Here is an 8,219-nt window from a genome sequence, read left to right as displayed (position 1 = left end):
AGCAAATAATAGCAGCTAAAGCTAGTTTTGAAGCAACCTTCAGGTAAGCATTAAGGAAAAATTTTTACATTGCTTTGTGGTTAAACTTAAATAATATTTACATTACATTTGATTTCCAAACAATGTCAAAATTCTCCCGTATCTGTTAGAAGGCATAGTTAGAGATATCCACTAAAAACTGGTTTTCTGGTGTTTCCACAGGTCACTTAAGATTCTCCCTGGAGCATGACTTCAAATATGACACTTCAGTAATGCAGAAGCTGTAAGTAAATAATATCATGTTTTCAAGCCCTTGTTTTAGAGCTGTGTTTATACTCTTCCCAGAGTTTTGCTAGAACGTATCTTTGCTAGACCCTGTCTACCTCTCAACAAGCTTGCAGGGAAGTCACTGAGAGCAGACATGGTTTCCAAGTCAATCATGCCATTTTAGATGCTTTGCTTTATCAGCTTCTCGTTTAATCTAAAAACTCCAGTAATGGTTGCCTAATCTGCAGGAAGAAAGCCCAAGACATCTGCCAGTATTGCAGGAAATGTCACAAACAGGCAAAATTAAAAATATCTCATTAGCAGTGAGCAGTGAATAAAGTGCAGTGATACTTTACCAAAAGCTGGCATGCCATTGGTTCCCAGGCACAGAACCTTCCTGTGCTTGTGATGCTAATTAAAAAAGCCTACTAGAAACTGAACAAATGAACCCTGGAGGCTGCTGACCTGGTCATGTATTTGTTGGCCTTTGGTAACTTGATGTCAGATTTCAGTATCCTAAAAGTCTTATCATAGAAATATCTCACATTGATATAAGCAATCACAGAGATTGCTTTTGGGCAATTCCTGGTTGTGAATGCATGAAAAGGATACAGTTTCCTTCTCCTTCTCACTTTTTTCTATCTTTTTTCAAAGGTGAATTAGTAAGGTGCTAATTTTGGTATCTCTTTTCTGAATTCTGCATTGTTTTTCCTAATCAATTCTCTCTGATCTGCTCAATCTCCATTTAATTCAGTCAGCCACTCAACATCCAAACCTTTTGTAATAAAGAGAGTGCTAATTTTTCCATTTATTTCAATTGTCTTTCATCAGGTGTTATCATATAACTCAATCATCTGGCACTGGAATTTGTAATTTAATCAATAAAGGAGGCCATTTTCCTCAAGAAGATCAAGGAAGAAAGATCTTGAGGAAAATGCACAGTGAAAGGAAGATGAAAAACAAAAAAGGGTGATAGGAACTGTGGTTGGCATTTAATAGCTGCACACCTTGGTGGTTATACTTGCCTGGCAAGTAGCAAGCAAAAGAGGTATCACTACTTTAAAATTAATGGATATAATGATTTTGCCTGTGCACCCATCTTGAAAAATCTAGAGGGACAATCATGGATAATACTTAAGTTGCTATGACAAGCACCTTGCACCATCTCTAGGTGTTGGCAATCCCATAGATGAGCAGTTCTGTTCACAGGAGCAGTTTGATATCAAGAGAGACACCAAGAAAGAAACTTTGCTGTGTGAGCTCCTCCGGCCTTTCTGCTCACATGGCATTTTATTGTGTTGTTGTTGCTTTAGATAAGGGCAGAGGAAGGATGATCTGCAGCCTCCCTTGATGTGATCACTGAGGGGCCCAAGGCTTTGCTTAGCTCAGGGTTTATTAAGTAATGAACATGATGGATTGAAAAATGCCTGGACAAGGATTGCATTGGAAGGGGCTGCCCGTGGAGGTGGTGGAGTCACCATCTCTATAGGACTTCAAGAAATGACTGGATGTGGCCCTCAGTGCCATAGTCTGGTTGACAAGTTGGAGGTCAGTCACAGGTTGGACTCGATGATCTGAGAGGTCTTTTTCAACTTAAATGATTCTGTGTGAGTCTGTGAAATGAAATGGAGATAAAACTGAAATGGCTTGGTTCTATATTCTCAGCCACTCTTGAATTCAAGTCCTGCTCCTGTTTTGCACAGTTGTACCAGAAAGTTTTGGACAGGGAACATGTGGAGTGTGCCAATCCGACAGCTACAAAATCTACAGAACTGGAACTAGATGACAAATCACTCCCTCCGTCCCTGGAAACTTATATGAGCAATATTGTAAATATTGTTCATCTTTTTTTCATAAACCTGTGTTTGAGTCTATTCTCCAACCTTTCAGTGGTGCCGAAGGATTACCAAACATGCACCATATGATCTCTGGTTCCCTTCTTGTGCACTCCAAATAATGTCATCAAAGCTGGTGCTGGTCTGCCTGTTGTGTTTGGCCAAACATGAGAGCAGAGTTTCTCCAAGGAGTAGCTTAATGTGCTGTATTTGAAGATTGACTTTTGGAGCAGTGATTCTTTGACTGGCCAAAGCAATCAGTGCTTTGCCCAGCCAGCAGCCCAGGGAACCCAGGTCTAAGAATCTTTCTGCTGAGAACTGTGGCTGAAGACATTTCTTGGGGTTAATTTAGCACTCAAGGGCTCAGAGCTTTGTGGAGCTGGAGTATCTTCAGAAGTAAGCAATGGCACATGCAGATTGCTGCTCTGTCCTTCCCACAGTAATGGCTTCCTCATTTCACCTAAAAAAGAGAAAATTATGAATTATACTTTAGTCCTGTTTTGTAGTGGTATTTTGCACAAAATCATGCCAGTGTAATGTATGTCCAAAAATATTTACATAAATGTTCATAAATTTTTCTCCACTTGCTTTTGAGCTGCTAAAACATTTTGAAACACTTGGTTTGGGCTTTTTTTGTCCTGCTCCCAGCACCAAATCACCCATTTTAGTGATTCAATGCCAATCAGGAATTTGAGGATAAAGAAAAGAAAAACTGCAACCACTTTTAGCTCATCTCCTAAAGGATGTTGGGTTTTGCTCCCACTGATTTTGAATTCAACAGGCTGCAGAAGGACTGGGTGTCATTTAGCTATTAGAGATTTTTGTTTTCCTGATCATTGTGAAGTAGCATCATTAACACAGGCAAATTTCCATGCTTCACTGTGCTGTGTCCATGGTACATTAAAGGCCCTTTTCCATTGGTAAAGCTGAGTCTATTCTTCTGTAAAATCAGGGGCCCATTGGCAGTTTTTTGGCAAGTGAGACAGAGGGACTATTTAATGGGAAGAAGAGTGGTTTAATAAAGGGGAAAAAGTCGAACATGACAAGTGCAAGGAAAGATAGCAGAATGTTAGTTTATAAATCACTGCATAATTGGGCCAAAATATTCATCCATTTTCACACGGCCAGGGAGAAAGAGGACAGCAGTTTTGGGGTGAATGAGTTACGTGATTGCTCCAAAGTGCCTTTTAGAGAAGTCAAGCACTCTATCCATTTCTCTTCCCAATATGAGTGCTGTGATTTCAGGCTAATGGAAAATGGTTTGTATTGCTGAATTTTCTTTTTTGAAATGGTGTATTGGCTTTTGGTGAAGAAATTGGACTTATGCTTGAATATGTCTGGATTTTACAAATACATTTTTAGCTTAATAAGATGGAACCAATTAACCAGAAAAGTCATTGCCAATGGATTTTACAAGTACATTAAAATATATTGCTTTTTCTTGAAACATTTCATCACCCTTTTGAATGTTCCTTTTTCTTTCCTTTGCCGCCACTGACAAAGCACTGTGATAATTTGTTCCCTCATGCCTTTTCCTGAAAACATTGATCTCTGGCCCTGATTGTGTATGTGTGTGTGTATGGGGAGGATATTAGGCATGTATGTATGCATCTTTTTGTTTCTGACTCAGTGTTTATTTCTTTCTCCAGTGTTGTTCAGTGTGTTTAACTTGTGGCCTGAGGAAAAACAGAGCACACAAACTATAAAAAAGTTGTTCTGAAAAGGTTGCTTAAAGTGGCACAGGACCCAAGGGCTAATGAGCAATCTCTCAAAGCCAGGTATTAATGCAACTGCTGAAACGTTTGGCACAGCAGAGGCACTGAAGAAAGCAGTAGCACCCGATTGTCACCCCTCTGGATCTCTGGGAGTGGACATGTCTCCTGGAAACTCTTCTGAGGTCCCTCATTATGTCAGCTGTGCCTTGCAAGTGAGGGTGGGGACAGAGACCCACCACCCTGCAGTGGCACAGAGGTCTGTGGAAATGAGTTCTGGTCTCTGCCTGCCTGTCTCTGAACTGGAATGCTCATTTAATCACCTATAGCAATATTTTACTTGGAGGAAATTTTAACATGAGGCCCTGCCAGCCTCCTCTACCCCTAAATTTCCATCAGCTCTGCCTGCAAAGAAGGGCTGGGTAACACACAAGACATGGGCGCATACTGAGGAGTTGTAGGATTTCTATTTCCATTACCTCAGCCTTCCCCATTCCCTCGTAGCCTTGCCTTCTGCTTAAAATGCAAAGGTTATTGACTTCTGTGAGCATGTGGGGCAGTAACCCAGGCAGGCACTGCCTTGGGATGACATGATTTTCCCTGCTCTGATCAGCTCTGTAAACTGAAGCATAGAGAGCCTGCTTTGATCCTTAATAACTTTGCTCGTTTGCTTTAGTTACCAGTTGATACAGAAATGACTTAAACATGGTACTTTGGGGTAAAATATTGAATGTTTATCCAAGTACATGGCAATGACACACAAAATTAGCTGTTGCAAACAGACGTCTCTGTTCCCATCAACTTTGCCCAATTTGTCAAGAAAACATCTGTATCATCTAAAGAAAAACAAACACTAAATTTGGGTAACAGGAAAGGCTTTAATTCTTTTCTTCTGCAAACTGTGGGAGTGCCCTGCAGGACAGCGCCCTTTTTGCATTGCTGCTTTCATTTAGCAGTGGTTCTCACATTTTAGAAGTAAGTTTAGAAATTTTACCAGCAGTCTGACATCATTACTAAGTCTCTGCTTATTTACCACAGAACTGATGATCTAGTTGAAGGAAATTATTACATGCAAGCTTTAAAGGAGATACCCTTTCAATGGGGTGTGAACTTCAACACAAACCTGACAGTTGCTTAAAGTCCTTCTGGATTTGTGAAACTGTCCCATGAGCCACACCAGTTGTGAATGATGCTGTCCTTCAAACAGCCAGGACAGCCCAATACCTCCTTCCAGTAGCTGTGGTGTGAACAGCATGTGCTGGTTTACATCCAAGCTCGTCCACAGCTTATTTAATTCTCACTTTTTATTTTGGCCTGAGTTGAATTCCTGGCCTGTCCTTCATATTAAAATGACCTTGTTCCTCCAGGGAAACCTCCCCTGCTTCAAACAAATGGTACCAACACCAAAGAGCTGCTTTGTGGGATCCAGTTTTGTCCTGCATTTGTTTTAAAGCTTCCCAGGAACCCTTGGCTACTTCGCACAAACTGTTAACTTGAGGGTAATAATTTTGTCTGGGTTTTGTCACAGAAATTCAATTAAGGAGGATTATGAACACAGTTGTAGGCCTGTTTCATTTACAGTTGCAAATGAAACCCAGGCCACACACTGATTGTTTATATAGGAAAGGAGATGCTGTGTAGTTTTGAGTGGCTGAATTACCTGCATGTTCCTTTGTGCAGCTTCGCTTATTGCAGAAGGGAGGAGAGTGAGACTTGTAAAAATTAATAAAAAAGTGATATAAAGGCGGGAAAGAAATCACCAAGGGAAAAACTACCCCCACTGCTTTTCCCTGGGAGGCACACATCCCTTCTACACATAATAAACTCCACAGGGAATTTCTTCCCCCTTAGAAAACATATCCCAAAGGGCAGGAGTGAGTAGTCATTTATTTATTTGTTTTTAGTAAACAAAGAGCAATATTCTGTTTTCATGGCCTTGATATGGCTCCAAGTCCCTGAGCCACTGGGGACAAGGCATAAGGTTTCACTTTTTTTTCAGTTCTTATTTCTGGGCCATAGAAGCCAACATTTTATTCCATTTCTCTCTTCCCAAGTTTTTCTGCAAGCAGCTGAATTCCTCAGGTAGAAAAGGGGAGAGGAGGGGGAAGGGAAGAAAGGATGTTTACCATATTGGAGCAAAATGGTAGCTGCTGCAGAGACTGGCTCCAGGTGAAGCTGCATGTCTGGAGACAATGAAACAAGAAGGGAATTTGTTTGTTTGGGAGATGCCTTTTTAAGTTATGAAGGGCAAAACAAAGGCAAAACTTGTTTTGATGTCCTCTGATGAAATGTCTGTGTTTGTAGAGGAGCAATATCTCTTGGCTTTGCTTTGCAGCAACAAACTTGTGAAATACTTTGCACCACTCAGGAGATATGTGAAGGGCATGGTGCTTGGGTCACCCCTTCCTCCTTTTGCAGGCTTTGTCCCACAGCTTTGGGCTCTGCCCTCAAACCTTTCGCCTGGAAAATCCCACACTGATTTCCCCAGGGTGCTGCCTGCCTGAAGCCATGAAGGATAAGGCTTAGCTCCCATATACTGATTTTTATTCATAAGGAGTTATCACCATTTTGCAGATGGGGAAGAGAGAGGTGCTCAAGGTGGAATCAGCCCCAAGTGAGTCCAGACTGGGCACAGTCCCAGGCCATTCCCTGTATGAAGTGAGTGCTGCAGGACCTTCCCAATTATTACCAGCACCTTTGATTAAAGCTCTCCCCAAGCATACTATAGCAACTCGTTTACCTCTTGTTTCTTACTTTATTTCTGATCCTTCAATTCTAGGAGAGGTTATACTGTCCTTACTATGGTTTCAACTACATGCCTAAGAGGCTTACTGGATTCTTCACCAGATGAGGGATATAAGCTCTTTAGTTTCTAGCTTTAGATCAGATACTGTTTCTATACCTCTCTCTATACAGACTTGACACTGTTGAACACTGAAAGAGAAGCAGGCAGCTTATTAACTCTCAAAAACTTCAGCAAAATTCACTGTAAGTGATGCAGTGAAGTGTGAACAATATCTGGATGTGAATGCTTCACATCCAGGACAATTCACCCTATGGTGAGGGGCTGTTACAGTATTTTATATTTCTCAGTGATTTTGTGGTAGAGTTGTCTGGTGTCAAACCAAACTTCTTGTTGAGGTAAAACCTCGATGAAAGTAATGAAAGGCCTTATATAAAGGATGATCTGTGAGTCTCTTGCATTTTGGGCACCTTTTCGAGGGAAGTTAGGACAACTGAAATCAGTGTCCTCAGCAGCTTTCAGTCCAGGTGAACATGACTTTATGGACAGTATTATGGCTGGATGGATTTGAGTGTGAATAACCTTGCAGAAATCAGTGGATTTATGCTGGCACAAAAATAGTGGGGGACAAAAAGGGGAGGATCAGTATTTCATGTAGCTATCAGATTATTTTGTTACAACTGATTGGGACAGTCTGTCATAACCCAGTTTTGTTGTGTAGTGGAGGAAGGAGATGAGCATCTCCAGAGGGCGACTCACCAGAAGGGCCTTCCCATGGGTGACAAGAGGTGACCTTTGGGACTGCTCATCTCCTCCTGCTGACATACCAAGGCCTTGCAGCCTAGCTTAGCTAGGTGAATAAAGTAGGGTGAGATGAATCTCTGCCTACGTTTCACTCACATATTTTATATTTGGTAGAGCATATAGAAATAGTCCTTTTTTTAGCATCTTTCAATCTGTAGATAGTAGAGTTGGATCCTTAGCCAGCATAAATGAGATAAACGTCAGTACTGAAGAGCTGACTGATGGAGTTACTTCTGCTTTGCTCCAGTTCAAGAAGTTTCAGTCTCCATAGAGTTTTCTGGGGTTGCTTCAGTAGTACCTCTGAGCTTTACACCTAAACTTCAGGAAAAGGACAGAAAGAGGCTGTGTGGTATCTAAAGTACACATGATTTCAGGCAGTACCTTATGATTTAGATAAAGCATTTTAGATTCATGACATCTGGCAACATTGCTCTCTCAGACTGTAGCAGAGAAATAATCCTTTCAAATTAACTCTGTTGGAGAGTGAAACATTTTTCACCAGCCTAGTCTAAAAATCCTATCTGAGCCTTTCTCTCCTGCTAACTGGTTCAGCACAAACAAACAGTGCATACAGGATGTAGCTGTTTCAGCATTTTCCCTGGAACTTGCTGTACATTTAAAATTATTTTCTAGCTTTTTTTTTCTTTGAGCAAGTTTTATTTTACATAGAAGGTAAAATGTGTAGTTGAATCACAAAGCTAGATAAAGTATTGTGAGTCTGTGTTGGCCCTAAGTCCTTTTCATCCAAATAATGACTTTATCTGCTTATTATGAAAGAATTGAAAGAAGTGTGGGAAAGTAAGACTGAAACACACTCAGGACCCTATATTTCAGCATTGTGGGGGAAGCTCACTGTTAATATGGGAATTAATAACCCAC

General features: G+C 41.0%; 1 protein-coding gene across 1 annotated transcript in view; it reads left to right on the top strand.

Annotated features, from left to right (window-relative positions):
- The first annotated feature begins 200 nt into the window (after positions 1 to 200).
- The window catches only part of SEMA5B (semaphorin 5B), a 177,171-nt gene continuing 169,152 nt past the window's right edge, over positions 201 to 8,219 (top strand). Inside the window, exon 1 of the mRNA XM_058809538.1 lies at positions 201 to 262. The gene's annotated coding sequence lies outside the window, so the exon portion shown is untranslated. The remainder of the gene's footprint in view (positions 263 to 8,219) is intronic.

This window comes from Ammospiza caudacuta, chromosome 8 (genome assembly GCF_027887145.1).
Source record: "Ammospiza caudacuta isolate bAmmCau1 chromosome 8, bAmmCau1.pri, whole genome shotgun sequence".
Lineage (NCBI taxonomy): Eukaryota > Metazoa > Chordata > Aves > Passeriformes > Passerellidae > Ammospiza > Ammospiza caudacuta.
This window is presented reverse-complemented; position numbering and strand designations above follow the sequence as displayed.